We start from the raw sequence: 17,403 nt of genomic DNA, 5'->3' as shown, positions 1-17,403 counted from the left end.
TGCTATGCACTCCACCGAGCATTGGTCCGCAGATATATCGCGATAAAGGACTCTGAAATGCCAAATAGGATTCCGACATTGTCTGTAAACTCGTGGCATATGATCGTTAAAGCAGCAACCGTGTATCCTCCTAATCCTATTCCTTGCAGTGGACGAATTATGATCGCCGCAGCCACAAAAGTGGTGAAATAGGGGACAAAATCTAAAAAGCCGATAGCAATCTGACAAACAGCGAAACAGATCAAACCTCCAAGCAGTAAGACTTTATTGCTGGTGCAGATTTGATACTTTCCGATAACGATGCTATTAATCGATGAAGTGAGGAGAGTTATTTGTAAGATGATTGACGATTCAAGCGTAGTTCCGCCTCGATCCAATACTAATTTCGTCATGAATGGATATGGCGAGCTTACGACCAGAAAAATTGTCAGCTCTCCCAAAAAGATGTAAGGAAGAAGAAGTTTTTGGTGAGTACCGGAATCCTTCCACAGTGAAATAAATCCTGCTCTGTTTTCAGTCTAACAATCGCGATTCGATCTTGATTCTTCGATGAGGGGTGTTGCATCATCGCAAATATCGCTTTTTTCCATTGAGACAGTCGGTTTCTCGACGACAGCTACGATAGGCTAAAGAAATCAACGATACAAACATATATGCTAGCCAGCAAATTCTCTGACAGACAATCAAATTTTGGCAGGGAAGGTATGAACGATTTCAGAGTATAGGCCTATTTGGCGTGATCCGAATTCAAAAATGTCATTCATTTCTCCAAACTGACTCTACTAGATTTTAAGACACATCCTAATTTCAATCTTTTTGATACTTTTAAATATGAAGCTAGATTGCATTTGTGTCTGAAGCTTGTTCAAAATTGTCTTCACTGTATAGCAGTGATTCTCAATCTTTTTTGACATGCACCGCGTAATGACAGTTAAAAATGTCGCGCCCCCTTATCATCATATCACAAAATGAAACCAGAATGGTATCAATCCCAATGGGTAGTTTGATGACATGAAAGGGTATGACAGTTAATGAGAGAATTCTCAAATATGAAATTTGGACTATACACAGAGCAATAACCATGAATTGGAGGTAAATCGCGCAAAGCGCGCAAATTGTTTTCAGTTGACCGCAGATTCGCACCTCCTTCAGATGCTTTCACGACCCCAAGGGGGCGGGTCCCGCAGTTTGAGAACCACTGTTCTATAGTCTATAACAGTGGTCGGGAACCTATGGCTCGCGAGCCATATATGGCTCTTTTGCGTATAAGATATGGCTCTTTGTCAAATAATTATTTTTGTACTGAATTGATCAATATTGCAGGGACTTGTCAGTAAATTTTCTTCACGGCTAGAATAATCATTCTCGTGGCAGCATAAACATGTCTTTGAGAGGTAATGACAATGCAGTCTTCAGTTTAGGGGCTCGGACCCTCTCTCTTTTCAAAATCCTCAAATTTAAGTTACTGTCGCGCCGGCGACCAATATCACTTACGAATTTTATGCACTCGACTCGAAATCTTGGATTGTGCGATACGTTAATTAATGAAAGGGAATAGCAGACAAGGCGACGCCGATATCACAATCGCAACGCAGTTCTCAAATGCACATTGTCTTCCTGATCTACGATGCGAAATGAACTGCCGTGGACGTGACATTCACAATTACAAACTCGACTTACAAACAACGCCATTGCTATCTACGTTCTTGATTGGCAAGTAGCTCTGTCGTACCGGTGATAGGCGTGTCGCAACGTTACATGTTACCGCTGAATACTTTGAGAATTGATAAGTCGATCAGTATTTAGATTTTCGGAATCGTTGTGACTGTTACATTCGATTAATATCAGGTATAATAAAGCTAAGCCGAATAATATAATAAAGCCGAAGCTAATTACGATGAATTGCGTTATCAATAGTGAGGCTTGGCCGGTCTGTGCCTTTTAACTCTCGTTTCGCGCTTCATTATCGAACAATAAACAATAAACATACAAATTGTGTGAAATCAGGAGAAAAATTTTCAGTATCTAGTCATTCGTGAACATCAATAGAAACTACCAATAGTAGGACACGTTCTCTTTGGAACTTAACTCCAAAATACAAGTAAGTTTTCACTTTCAAATTATTGAGCTCGATATCTAACTGCATGTCTAGCAACTCAAGTTGAAAATTACTAGCTTTCTTGACTACTTTTACCACCTCTGAGTAATTGTGTATTTCATAATTTCCGTTCACTCATCCTGATGACAGGTGAGGTACTTCCTCACTTGCCTCCTCTGGCCCCACGCCATTAATGTATCACAGCTTAGAGTATGCAGGCCTACATACTGCTGTAGGGACCATGCCTGGCTTCACCTACACATGTGATCATGGATTCTCGCATTTAAAAGGATCATCACGACGAACCTATACGTTCTCGTAACTCAAGTTCCGCATGCTCAAATAAAGCAACCAGCATGATAAGTACGAGTTTTTACAGACAAAATGTGGCGCACACGACGAATCCCATGAGTTCGAATTTAGCGCTACCATGACGTCACGAAATTTAAATTGTGACTTAACATTTGATTGGCATGTATGGCTCTTTCGGAGTTAAAATGGAAAATATAGGGCCAATAGGGCTCTTCGGACAAAAAAGGTTCCCGACCGCTGGTCTATAATATTTGTTAGTTGGTCTGACTGACACTGAAACGCCAATAGTTGTATATTGGGGCAAAGCTATTCATAACGGTGAGCAGACGCTTTAGTTTATAATATTTCTGACATGAACCACACGAAAATGGAAACGTAACATCGCTTTGCAGTTATGAATAATTGCGTCGACCTCTCCAGTGATAGAATGAGGTCATTTCGCCGGTCCCTTCTTGCACTATGCCATGTCAAATATACTGGAAGTGCGACGTAAATGAAAATTTGCAATCACATAGCCGCGACATGATTCAGGTCATCATTATTCGAGAAAATGTGACAGGAATTTGAACATATGCAGTACTTTACACTAACGTCCGATAATTTTCAAATTGTAACTGTGTTGATGACTGTCTAATCTTTTTTCAGAATGTAGACGAACCTACATAACAGCGTTGCCCAAAGTACGATCATTAATTTGCTGCTGGAAGTGTGATGAAAGCATGAAACCCTCTTCAATTAGGCACTTTCTGACTTATGATCTCCCGATCTCCGCGTCAAAGACGGGATTTACATCATTATTCACTTTACTTTTCTGGGTATTGGTTGCGTGTTGCCGCAACGAATAAACACGATTCAAATTTACTGGTATCGGGAACGTAAAACTGCTGCAACGGACCAGGCAAGTATATTAGTATTACACCAATTTTCTGTTACCCCTTTGGCACCGGCACGCCTACTTACCGTAACAAAACCGTCGTTGTTTGTAAGGGACAATTCCTTCATAATATCGACGGATCACTATCTAAAATTCGTTATTTGCGTGACTGATGAAAGAGAATTTAGACCAGGGGTTCTCAACCCGCGGCCCGCAGACGTTTATTTTGCGGCCCGCGTCATGTTTCGTTATGAACGCGATTACTACTGTCACAATATTGTTACCTATATTAATTTAGCTACTTAGCTCTCTTATCGCACCGTCTCTGTTTCATTTGAATATTCATTCTTTGATGTGTTCTGGTTTCTTGATATATGCTCGAGCTTAGATTGCAAGAGCTGCAGTAGGCCTACACTATCACACTATTGAACATTGTTTTACTAGGGCTATACCATGCGTCCTCTTTTTTGACATCGTTGAAATTGTCCTCGGAGGTGCCCAAATCTACTCTTTTTTTAGATTTTGTCCTCTTTTCCGAAAATTTTGATTGAATGTATGTTAATTAAATTTCAACTGAGATATAGACCATTAGTACTCAAGTAACGTTCCGGCGGGTATATCGGGAGTTGAGCCGGAATTATTTTTTTTAGTCAACCAACGGAGAATTCAATAATAGTGTATCTTTCTGGAGTTGAGTCGGAAAAATGACCTTTTCTATTATTTTTTAGTCAACCAACTACAAACTCCCAATAAATTAACCAACTTTTCCGGATTTTACTCCGGTATTGTAAGTCAGGAAATTTAACAAAAATGTCCTCTTTTCATATTCCCAAAATATGGTAACCCTATAATTTCACTCACCGCGAATGGTTTGAACAGAAACAAGAACAAGTAACGGAAAATTAAACGGCGAAAACTGGGTTTATAACGCGGCGTTGAACAAGGAATTTGCTTTCTCAGATTTAAATGGAAAACCGATGTGTCATATGACGCGTTGGAATATCGCTAACTCAAGAAATGTGCTAGGGAAGGTGTGATTTCAATAAAACTTTAACGTAGTGTGCGAATATTCGCTGTTTCCCGAACTTAGCATCAAGGGCACCTTTACCTGACAAATTTCGAAGCTATGACAGTTGTCTGATTCAACTGTGACCAATACAGTAGCAGCAACGTCAGTCGATCTTTTATCGCATGTTCTGAAAGACGTTGCTACTTAGACTGTAGGCTACTTTACCGGTGTGCTCACTCTGACAGATCACACCAGCGTATCGAGAACAAGCCGAGTACAAGCATGGTTGGTGTGCTCAGAAATGACCCTGAAACGCCAGACTTCTCATAGAGAGCTCAAAGTGATAATGGCCATTGTAATGAAAAAGTTACCGTAATTTTATATTTGCTTCCTCACGCATTGAAACAGATAATTCCGTTCTCTGTTGGAAGGGTTTAAAGCAGTGGTTCCCAACCTTTTTCGACTCATCGCCGCCTTTTGAAGCTCCACTCCGATCATCGCCCCCCAAATATTGGGATCCGAAAAATGGTCATACAAACTGGGATCACCGGCGAGTTGACTAATAAAAAAGCTCAACTTTTCGGCTCAACCTCGAAATTACACGTTTACAGCTAAATTTTCGTGAGTTGACTAAAAAAAGGTCATTTCTCCGACTTGATTCCCATCAGGACCGTAACAGCTCTTCGTCAGCCCCCCCCCCCCCAAAAAAAAACCGTTGGTCTTGGGCCTCCATAGGGTGATAAACCAAACCCCAGACCTTCATCAGCCAGTGTGCTTTACGTCGCTACATATCAGCTCTACCCTATTTCATGTACTGTTTGGTGAGTCACCGTATTTCGCCTAAACGCGCGAAGCGCGACAAATTTCTATAATTCATGTTTGAATCGGTCAATATGGTCTGGAATTCCATATATATTGCTATCAATTTTTCATCCTCTCTCAGCTCCCGTAATCAGATTTACCGGCACAGCTGAGTGTGGTATGTTGGAAAAGGTACGACCCCTAAATATTAAATAAACATCTTCGGGCGGACCCGTTGCTATATTGACTTCGTTACATGATGCTATTTCGTGACCTCCTATATCTGCTATGTCAAAAGATATGGAAATCACCAAAACGAGACACACATGGTCTCAAATTAGTATTTCTTTGCTGGCAAATAATTTTTCCCCGCGGAGATGGCATTAGTCCTGTAGGGTTCATATCGCCAGGACAGGAACATTCGACGCCAGTCATTAAGGCGTCTATGGACAATTAAACATATATGTATATATATCGGAGTTTTCGGTCAGCACAAGGGCATTGCTTCTCGGCCAAGGTCTTCTCGCTGCTGTTCGTCCTCTGGCACACTTCTTGGAGTCGCATGTTACATGGCCTATAACTTCATATGTCTTGGAGCGTTGTGGCGCAGTAATGGCCGACGCCGAAGTCTCCATTCCCATAAATCATGCGTATTTTTGTTTGGGGATGGGTACCGCAAAATCAAGATATATGATGATATGAAATCGCGCGCGGCGCGAAAACTTTTTGAAAAAGTTGGATGAATTTCTAAAAATTACTCTATGATTTATGTTAATTCACGAAATATTTTTAGGCCCCCTTCGAGTTCGGCCCCAATTGGGGGTTTGGGGTGCAGCTACAGGGCTGTGGGGTCGGTAAATTTTACCACCGACTCCGGCTCCGACTCCGACTCCACACATTTTCAATATACCGACTCCGACTCCGACTCCGACTCCAGGGTCTTTAAACGTACCGACTCCGACTCCGACTCCCGACTCCGACTCCAGCATTATTACCAATTTACTTCGAAAATTATATGCCACATTGTCGGTTGAATGACTATCATACAAACATTAAACATATGCAAACGGTGACATGCTAAATTGTTTCATTGTGGAACAGCTCGAATTATCCACTATGCAATTTACATGAAAGAAAGACTTGCTAAATATCCTTCTTTTTTCAAGTTTTTATAACATGGACTCTCTAATATACTGAAATGTATGAATCATTCAAATATGGCAGATGTCCAATCCTGTATAATAAAAATGTAAATAAAAAATCCAAGTGTAGTTCTTGTGTATGATTCAGCAACTAATAAAGAGATTGAACTTACTAATTTTGCCATTGCACACTATCCTAATTACAAGCACACGCACTCTTACTACTAACAGTTATTGGTCATAAATGGAATTTAGTTAAGTAGTCAAAGACCATAGCCTATGTCCAGTCTACATGTACTTTAATCAAGTATTCAAGGATTGGGACTTGCAGTCTTCCTTAATCATTTATTCGACCCAAACAGCTAAGCTACACTACAAATATTTTAAATTTTGTCCAGTGGTAAGCACCCTTTGGTCATATTTACATCATTTTTACAATTTTACAAAACCAGCCGATGCATTTGCTCTGTCACAGTATCATGGTATAATTCCAAAAATTGCATCAATTTTGACTGCATCGCCAAAACGCATATTGCGATTTTCTTCCCCTCTGTAACTGACTTGTGATTTGCAAGTAATGTCCAATTTTATCTATATCAGGGGTGGGCAACTTTTTCGGCCAAAGGGACACATGAGATATACGAACCATTGCGCGGGCAACTGGAATGTTGATAGCCTTTTTTAGTCGTCCGATAGGAGCGAACCGAATTAGGTAACATTGCAAACAAGAGTTATATTGATACGCTCTAAAATTGATAACAATATATGTCATGCAACTGTGCAGTGCGCAATGAGGGTCTGGTCGCGCGAAGCGCGAAATGTTTTTGCAAGATAATGACTGAATTATATCAATAAATATGTTGATAACATACATTGGGGTCGCATCTGTATACCACTGGGCTCATTTGGCAAGGACAGGATTATTCGACGTTTAGACATAGCAAAATCGACGGTATCAGTGAACATGAACATGCCTCTATCATTTTGTGCAAATGTTTTGTCGACGATCTCGCTGCGAGTGCACAAGCGAAGCCGCTTGTTAGACGACACGTTATCTCCTAATTGCGAATATAGTTAGACTCAATTCTGTGAATAATAGGTATTTATAATTTTCAGAAGTGGGCTCAAATACTGAATGCAAGAAATCTAGTGACAATGAATCATGCGGAGTACCGAGAAAAATTTCAAGTCAAATATATCTGCTATGAAATATTCTACTTTATGGTCATATACGAAGATTTGGGATAAATGTGGCTGGCCCCTGGATACGTCAATGCGTCAGAACTGTTGTATAGTCATCATCTAATGTCGTGATCATGCTAATCAAATTTTGGTTGGCCTTGCAATTGTACCTGATGTCATAAATAATTTCGAGAATTACCTCGCAGGCCACACCTAACCTTCTCGTATGCCAAATTGGGCCTGCGTGCCACGGGCTGGCCGCACCTGATCTGTATGGTTATTAATAACAGTGATTGGTGGTACATAAAAAATTCTATTGAAAATTTTTCGAAAACAAATGTTTTCATGATAGAGAAGTTGGAGTCGGAGTCGGAGTCGAAGTCACGGTCATTCTCACAAACTCCGACTCCGACTCCAGTCAGTATTTTTCCACCGACTCCGACTCCGACTCCGACTCCAGCTATTATATTTTTCACGACTCCGACTCCGACTCCGACTCCATCAAGCGAAAATTACCCAGACTCCGACTCCGACTCCACCGACTCCGACTCCGACTCCACAGCCCTGGTGCAGCAGTTATGGTCCTGACTACCAATACAGCCGTTTTAACGCGCCATCGCCCTCCTATCTCCCCCTTCGTTGTTTTCGCCCCCTATCGCCCCCTTCGTCCGTTTTCGCCCCCCTATCTCCCCCTTCGGTATTTTCGCCCCCCTAGACTGCTAAATCGCCTTCTGGGGGGCGATATCGCCCCCGTTGGGAACCACTGGTTTTAAGGCAATGAATGTAATGCAATGAATGCAATGCACGCTCCATGAGGGACTTATACTTGCGCCGTTGGAAGATACATATTCTCAAAAAAAAACAGTAACTGCAAAACTTACGAACGTTGTTCATTATTTCTTTAGAATGCATCAAAAATGTACTAAACGCCCGGATACGACGGGTAAATAGGCTACAGTAGACTAAATTTAATAGTAGCCTACAAATACATGGTATTAATGTTCTGCGGCCCGCAGCGTCGTTTGCTATTAAAGGGCGGCCCGTCTTACACGGGAAGTTGAGAACCCCTGATTTAGACAATAATCCACTCGACATATCATGCATCAGATTTTACGAATCGGCCCAATTTTCCATAACTAAGTATCATTTATTTATCCGTTACTCCAACTTTTGTGCTCACTGACGCAGCGTGGCTTATAGATAGGACTAACGATTATACTCGAATGCTCATCTGGCAAATTGGACAAGACAAATGCGCGTTCATTTTTGTCATTCTCGAACTGATTACTTTATTAGCTTAAACTCGCCAACACTCACAAATTACATGAGCGTTGGTAAGTTCCGTCTTCCTTGGAACTGCGCAACTGGGTTCACATATCCGGCAATTTTGAGGCAATAGCGACTTGTGAGGTGATTGACAAAAGGATGTAATGTAATCGGACAGAGTAAGGCTTATTGCTCAAATATATTTATTCATTTTACGTCCATATAACCAGGACAAACACCGTTTACTAGATGCCCGTCTATAATTATAATCAAGTGATTTATACATGGCAGTTTCTCTGATAGGACTACTAACGGTCCAGGGGTCGGGAACCTTTTTCTACCGAAGAGCCATAGTCGCCCAATATTTTCAACTGTAACTCCCAAAGAGCCGTATATGTCAATCCACTACCACGTCACAATTTGAAATTCGTGACGTATTGGTAGCGCTAATATATGGGATGATGTGCGTCATTTTTCTGCTCACATGCGTAGATGGGGCCAAACATGGCCATGGTCACTACAGCAGTACATTACATACTCACTGCAGGATGTGATACGTAAGTGACTTGGGGTTAGGGGAGGCAAGTGAGGCAGGGCCTCAGATGTCGTCAGGGACGATTGAAGGAAAATTGTGAAACCTTCAATGATTATTGGTATTTCTATCAATGTTTATGAATTACTAGATTTTGGACATTTTATTCCCAAAATCACTGAATTTTATATTTATTGTTTGAAAATGGAGCGCGAAAGGTCTGGTAAAGGGACAGATGAGGCGCAGACGGGCCAAGCCTCATCTGTGATAGCACAACTCATTGTTATTAACCCTAAATATATAATCACTGATATTAATAAAATGTAATTTTCGCGATTATTTCGAAAATCTGAATATTGATCGACTTCTATAGTATTCGGACTAGCGTAACGTTGCGCTACACCACACACCTACAGTTTTTACGGCGGTGCTTGAAAGCTACTAACCAATCAAAAAGATGGATAACTGTGACGTTGTTTTTGGAATTGAATTTGTAATTGTGAATGTCACTTCCAATGCAGTTTATTTCTCGGCTTAAATCAGGAAAACAATGTGTATTTGAAAACTGCATTGTCCCACGAACGTCGCAATGTCTGTTATTTTCTATGGTCAATCAAGGTATCGTGTAATCCAAGATTTTGAGGCGCACGATAGTAGGTAGATCGAATTCACAAGTGGTGTTAGTCACCGGCGCGATAGCAACTTAAATGTGAGGATTTTGAAAAAAGGTTGGTACGATCACCTAACCCTGGATACCCCATTGTCTTGAGCTCTCAAATACATGTTTATGATGCCACGAGAATAATCATTCTGGCCGCCATGAAAACTCACTAACAAGTTGCTGCAATATTGATAAATAAAGTACAATATTAAAAATTTCTCAAAGAGCAATATCTTATTCCCAAAAGAGCCATTTATGGCTCGCGAGTCATAGGTTCCCGACCACTAACCCGTTCCAAGAACAATCCTAATAAATAGTTGCGTGTCTTCTAACTTGAACATTGGTTGTTAGTAATGTTCCCGTGACTCGTTGTGTTATCTTTCAAGCTAGCAAGTTGGGCGTAGGTAACATATTGTCGGGCGTGGCAGAAGTATTCTAGCCGAAACCATTCCGAAAACTACTTTCTATACAAAATACACTGAAGTATTAAAAGCTCTGCATACAAAGGTAAGTGGAAGTGCGAGTATGCAGAAAACATAACCGATTGAGTAAGAGAGAAGGGGGTTATTCGTTTTCGCCTGCACCATCGAGACGCTTTTGACGACAGATATGCGATACGACCGTAAGGTCATCTAGTCAGCACCCCCGCTTTTTTCTCCTCCGTGCTATCCGTGGATGCTAAGCGCCTAGCATGATAGCAGCGGATACCAGTTTTCGAGTCTTTGGCCTAACCCGGCCAGGGATCGAACCCACGACCTACCGATCAAGAAGCCGGGCGCATCACCATTACACTATCTTGCTCGGTAAGTAGAGTGAAAATAGTCAAAAGATGCAAAACCTACTTGAGTACTCCGAATAAGTAGTAATAATTAGTTACTGACGACCTCTGGAACGTCTGTACATTCTCTGTTTCATATGCATATCCGATTACCCGTACAAACGCATACAGACTTTAGAAATGCACTTCCTTCGACGTGTGAACCTTGGGTCGGGACTCATGAGATGTTGATAAACTCTCAGTTTGGGTCACAGTCAAAAAAGTTTGAGAACCACAAGTTTAATGTGTACAATAGCGATGTGAATTAGGCCTGTGCCCATATGTGACATTCGTTTATTGTGTGTTATCTCGGTCACTGAGTTTCGCACTCACGATTGATTGATTGATTGTTGATTGAGGTTAGGTTGTTGGTCATGTGCAATTGGTGCACAGATTGAGAAAGATCAACTTAACCGCTGTGCTCTTGTGCCAATTTCTATTTAAATCTGTATAATATAATTCGCATAAGATATCGCCCGCTATCGCGGCCGAGAAAACACACATTAATCAAAAGCTTTAAAAGGTACAAGGTCTAAGTATTTTTTTAAACACAGCGACATCACCAAATGTCAGGACTACACAGCTTTCCATAACGGTATTTTCATCGAGAATTTCGGAATTCCGTTGAAATGATTGAGCCGAGCAGAGATATTGGTACCTATTGAATTGTGAACTTCATCAGTTGTGTAGACGTGGCACATTAGTGTTGGAAAATACCGGCTATATCCGAGCGCTATGTATACAAGACCCTCGTTGGTTTGTTCGTTTCATGTAATGAAATCGAATAACAACACAGCAAATTACGCCACCAACAGGATTACACGCTTGGTACCTCATACTTCGTTCAACCCCTTGTGTTGTCCGGATGACTTCGTATCCGACGAGGAAAATTCCTTCGAAACAGCGTTCCCATCACGAACAACACAAACACATATTGAATTTCAATTCGTTGTTATTTGGTAATTTCAACATGATAATCGTACGTAGGAAGTTGATGCCTGCGTCTCTTGGAGCCAGCGCAGTGCGATTGACGTACTAACGTTACATGTAAGTCGATACGGCTAACATATTTGTTGTCGATAAACCTCCATTACAGTTGAAGAATTTGAGGATATGACAACACCAATACCACTTCAAACGTGCGAGCTTTCGCGCTAACTTTTACGTCACTTCATGTCGCATTTTACTGGTTCCTAGGTAAACTGCGAATCATATATTCAATAATAAGACGGTGCTGACACATATTATATCTGACGATGGCGACTGTGACGATACGATCGTATTCAGTGAAGCACAATTATGCATTGAGGGATCCTTGTGGGAATTATTATCATTACCCCGCATTGAGATATGAGAAATCCTGTATAGCATGGGTATAGAACAGCATCTAAATTTAATATTAGCATCGCGTTGGGAATGCCCAGAAAATCTGATTCATCTTTCAAATTTAATTAGCCTATCCTTCTAACATAATTTATTAGCTGGATTTGCACACGCTAAAGAACGCGTAGGCAATTGCCCATTCCCATACTGAACAATCGATGGCGATATCAAGTTTCGACGTTTTCGTCAGGATGATGCGCAGCGTACGTACAATGTATCGGGGCACAGTGCGCATGCCGCTTGTGTATAGTCTTTTGTTGATAAACGCAATAAAAACCCGATTGCCTTGAAACCAATACTCCCTACCCATTGTTATGGATGGGAACATTCCAACGACCGTCTACCCAGTCTAGCTTCCAGAGACAATCGGTACTGTATAAATAGCGCAGAGGCGGCAAAGAATTATCATACGAGCTTTTGGTCACTGCCTTATAGTGTCAAATAAACGAACTATCCAGTGATGGGTTGAAGAAATCTGCAATGTTGAGGACGAACCGAATGCTCAATAGATAACCATCAGCGGTATTCATGTGATACTACAATAGCTGCAAAAGCAGTTAAAGCAAAACTGCAAGACAATAGCATTGAGCGATGAGGAGATGCATACTTGCGTGAACGTCAGGTGCACCATCGCGCCTGACAACTAGTAATGTGTTTTACGATTCTGACGGGGGACTCGGAAGATATGACAATCGTACAAACCGACCAAAAGCACATCGAACTGCTTTCAATCTGACTATATAATTTTACAACGCTTCCCGGAGCAGCTTTCTGAACAACGTGGTCCACAACGACCGAATTGACAATCTCTACATCATAACTGGAGTATACTGACGATTGATGACTTCATCAAGGTGCTGACGATGATTCGTTCCTATTGGACGGAAGCTTGATGACATTACGCTACCTTCATACGTAGCATTATATCAACGAAGCGGCTGCATTTTCGACCGTGAATTAATTTTCTTCGTATATTTTCATTATATGAACGACATCGATGGATGGATTCTATTTTGCATTTTATGTTGCTTTCTCTCTTATTTTTCTTATCAAATATACACTGAATACATTATTTCAAAAGATTTGGTATCATCGGGACTCGGTGTAGGAACTAGGGAGTGATAGCGGTCTGTATAGTGGCCTGAATATTATATAATTATGTGACATGGTTACATCGGTGCTTGAAACACCTTACGAAAGCAACTCTATCAGCAGGCACCTGTACAGTACACGTACGGGGAGATTTTTGAGAAAATGAGTCCATATAGTCCAAGTCCATAGGCAGTTCTACCTATCATCTTTCGCGTTCGATTGGTCACACTACACCAATTGAACTTATTGTTTATGAATTCTCTACGAAAAAGGGCGAGTACTTCGGTACAGATTACCTCTAGCCGGATTTTAGGGAGCGATAAAGCTTGTCGAGTTCGATAACGGTTGTTAAATCAAAACGTCAATTCTTCTATACTCCAACAAGGTAGGGCATGTTACGTAACAATAGGAAGCTTCTAAAAGCAGTGGTATTGCTTGAGAAGCCTAGCCGATTCCGTTTTCCCAGCCTTAACAATTCCTACTCGTATCCTATTTCGTTGACTTGACATCCGAATGTACAGCTCACAATACTGTCGCGTGCTCTCTGTTGATAGATGCCAAGTGACTATACGCGCCCGAGAAATAGATATAAGGATTTCATTGTTTGGCTTGGGAATCCAGTTCTAAATGGCAGCTACAATGGATTTTAGCGGATCCTGAAACAGTATATATAGAGCGATTAGTGCTCTGTTTCTTCATTCGTATTCGTCGGAGCGTCATTAGAGGAACTCTCTGATGGGTTGAATGCATCATAAAGCACGTCTGGCGAGGCGTAAAGCATAAATAATAGTCATTGACTATATTAACTAGAAGGCAAGATTCGAGAAGCAAGGATTGTCTTTGGATGCACAGTGCACACGGTGAGGAGAGGATGCTGAAGTGATATGGATTGTCGCTACGGGTCTCTATATCACTTATTATAAAGACTATTACGTAAGCAAAGGATATATAAATGTCCAGCCTCCCGAGTTGAAAGATATCTTCAACGACCAAAGAGTTGGACCATAACTCCACGAGCGACTTCGAAGGCATGTAGAACGACAAAGCTTCTCAACAAGCAGCTGTGCCAGGGACGAGGTCGATCTCGATCGAATCGACTAACAAGACGATGCCACAATCTACCGGCAGACAATACCACACTATCATAGAGGAATTCACTGCCTTGATTACACAACAATTCTTCACGCTTCGATGAAGATGCCGACGACGGAGAAGTTCCATTTTATTACATAAGAGTTACGAACTCGTGTTACATGAACTCATCTCGATTGTGCCAGATTTATATATTCAAACATTACCAAGGAAGCGGCTGGTATTTTATTTGGTCGCAGATTGTATCATTTTTATGATTCACAACGATGGTATTCCGACTTGAGGATTTCCTGATAAATATGACTTATATGTCGTTAGAGTTTTTCATTTTATTTACTTAACGTGCGCATTGTGATGCGTGAAATTGCTAATAAATTTTATTCATTTATATATGCGATGTGCATGTGAAGCAAAAGCAGAGTAACTGAAATGCCAAGTTTGAGAAATTAATATTTGACTGGTGAGGATTAGGAGCGGTCAAATTATCACTATACGTAGCCTAAGCTGTTAATTACAACGGAATGCAGCGAGAAGAAATGTAGGGATGATGTAAAGGTTCTTTCAGTTCACTTTCGCGTTCGATATGCGAACGAACCATTGAAGGTTCTACGCTGTGAAATACTTATATGAAAGAGCAGAATTCTACATGAAAGAGCAGGATTTTACACTAATCTTAAACATATTTGTTCAAAATTCTTCGAATCGCAACCTGAATGCCGATGACTACATGAAAAGAACATGAACACAAAACAAAGAAACGATAATACAAACGTAGATTCAATTTAATTCAAAATCATGGATTTCAAGTGGTAGGTACCATAGGTCAGCAGTTCCGTATAATCATCCATAGACAGATAAATAGAATTAGTAGCGTAAAATGACAGTATGGCAGTGTGTTAATAGTGATACAGCTACACGGTGTTGTCGCTGTTCAAGTCATGATTTGGATATTATTTGACGAAATTCGATAACTATGAGAAGCTGGGGAACTATATAAATGAAACTGCACTTTAAAAACGGTACCAATGTAAGAATCGGCGGTTATGACTTGCACGGCCGGGCGCACGCGTATTAGATGGGACTCGCCCATCCTTTCCCGATTCCAAAATATGGTAACCCTACTTATTGTACTATTAGTAGATGTTTTTTTGTGTGTTTTAAGCATATATATTTCGAACAAAGGTGAGCTACTTGACTGTACATATTTTAGATAAGGGAACCTAGTGGCAATGAAACGCGCTATACGCGAATAAAAATTCGAACTAAAGGAATCCCCCGTGAAATTCTTTGCTTCATCAAAGATTTACGAAAAATGTGGCGCTAAGTATGGCCTGTTCACAATGTGTTGGAGCTGTTTTATTAGTCATCAACATCCCAAATTTTGGTTCAGGATAATCAAATGTTTCGTTGACCTTATCATGCAGTTCATTATAATAGGTATAGGCAATCCCTATTTTATATAACATAACGCGCGGGCCAATGAAAGTCAGCTCGCCACATCTGGATCGCAACATGGTTTTCTTCTCCCTGGCCAGATGTGGCCCCTGGACCACGGATTGGTCATCCCTGGTTTAGAGTTACAAGTAGACCATACTTCACTGCCGAGCGTCCCAGCGGCGCCAAGTTATATATGACAAGAATGGTCGTCCCGTTCTCTTAGTAGCGATAATGACATCTTGCTGTAAATTTTATTTCTGCGGTTTATTGCTGTTAAACTGCTACGAAAGAATGAGATATCATTATGGCACGCACGATCGTCGCCCACGTTTCCAGTTGCGACACTTCGAGCCGGTATCACATTACTGTTTTGTAATTTACAGTCTACAAAATTACAATCCAAACGCTTGAAAAGTGTTATGTTAGCATGTAATTCGGGGCTGTGTACCTCGTGTCGGTGCTGTCGAACAAGTATCACGAATAACGTGTTGTAATGTACCTTATGCGCATCATTATCGCTGAGAAATCGAATCCGTATACACCGATCGGAATCGTACAAGTAGCGCGACATTTGCCGTACACAACATCGGAGGCTGGTATACAGCGTATCACGAAACCTCCAATGGGTTGAACAAAATGAATATTCTGCTTTCGCCGAGGCCTGGAAAGGTGATCAGTGTACTAATTCTTATCTTTACTTTCCATCAATAGTTAATTGATTCACGTTAATTACGCTCACTCTCCTTACGCAGTACTGTGAGTACGTAATCAGTTGCTTTTAGGTGTTGGGTCTTGCGTTATCATCTTTGCACTGTTATTTGTTCCTTTCCATACTAGTTGCTAACGATTACCCCTGACGAGTGTCAGCCGAAAATATTCGGGTTCATTTCAACATGAATATACTACTCAATTAAAAGAATATTTATCTCACGTAATTATTCAAAGAAATTGTAAAGAAGAAATATTGTTAACTCTGTTTAATCACACCAACCACTAGACACGTCCTTCTAGTAAGCCATCAAAATGTATGGGATGTTACAGCTTGGTAACTATCGCAAGCGGTGTGTAGCTTGGTAAAATCGTCCAGTTGTTTTGGTAGTTTCGCTGGTAGGTTTTGTGAATTCGTCTTCTCAAAGCCTCAGTGGAGCGACTGCGTGCTTATGTCACAATCCCGACTTAAATGAACCCATGTTGTATCGACTTTATTTTGATTCCAGATTACGCATACGACGGACGTAGGCTTAGTAACCATTGCACTGTGAACAAATAAACACTTAACAGCCTTCAAAGTAAACGCAATTCTGGTCCAATTTATATACAGCCCGTGTTTCTGGTACACATTCAAATGTATGATTCAAAATCTCAAGCAACTTTTCGCGGTCCGTATTTGGCCTGCGGGCCGTAAAATGCCCAGATCTGCCATACACTAATCTACAAGCCTTCGGGGAACCCCTAATTTTCAGTGAGTCACAAGAACAAGAGTCTACCACATTATACAATAACTGGATATTTAATATTACATACACTGGTAAGAAACACTGATTTTATAGTTATTAATTCTGTTTTAGTTATATAGTTGCGGTTTTTAAAGGTCGTTAGTTCTATTAGTTCTAGTTCTAGTTGCAGGTTTTAAAAAGTGAGTAGTTCTAGCTCTAGCTCTATTTGTGTATTTTGAAAAGTGACTATTTCTAGTTCTAGTTCTAGT

The 17,403-nt window shown here is 40.8% G+C and overlaps 2 long non-coding RNA genes across 2 annotated transcripts in view; one reads left to right on the top strand and one right to left on the bottom strand.

The window, feature by feature from the left end:
• The window catches only part of LOC145446194 (uncharacterized), a 239,069-nt gene extending 237,153 nt beyond the window's left edge, over window positions 1-1,916 (bottom strand). The window contains exon 1 of the long non-coding RNA XR_013917227.1: window positions 1,200-1,916. This is a non-coding gene — a long non-coding RNA (uncharacterized LOC145446194). The remainder of the gene's footprint in view (window positions 1-1,199) is intronic.
• Window positions 1,917-5,937: 4,021 nt separating this feature from the next.
• Window positions 5,938-7,963, top strand: LOC145447342 (uncharacterized). Its single transcript, XR_013917535.1, has 2 exons — window positions 5,938-6,473; window positions 6,506-7,963. It is a non-coding gene; the product is annotated as an uncharacterized LOC145447342 (long non-coding RNA).
• The last annotated feature ends 9,440 nt before the right edge of the window (window positions 7,964-17,403 follow it).

Source organism: Botryllus schlosseri, chromosome 9 (genome assembly GCF_051294905.1).
Source record: "Botryllus schlosseri isolate E-star chromosome 9, Bs_hap1, whole genome shotgun sequence".
NCBI lineage: Eukaryota > Metazoa > Chordata > Ascidiacea > Stolidobranchia > Styelidae > Botryllus > Botryllus schlosseri.
Note: the sequence above shows the minus strand (reverse complement) of the source record. Positions and strands in the feature narration are given on the sequence as shown.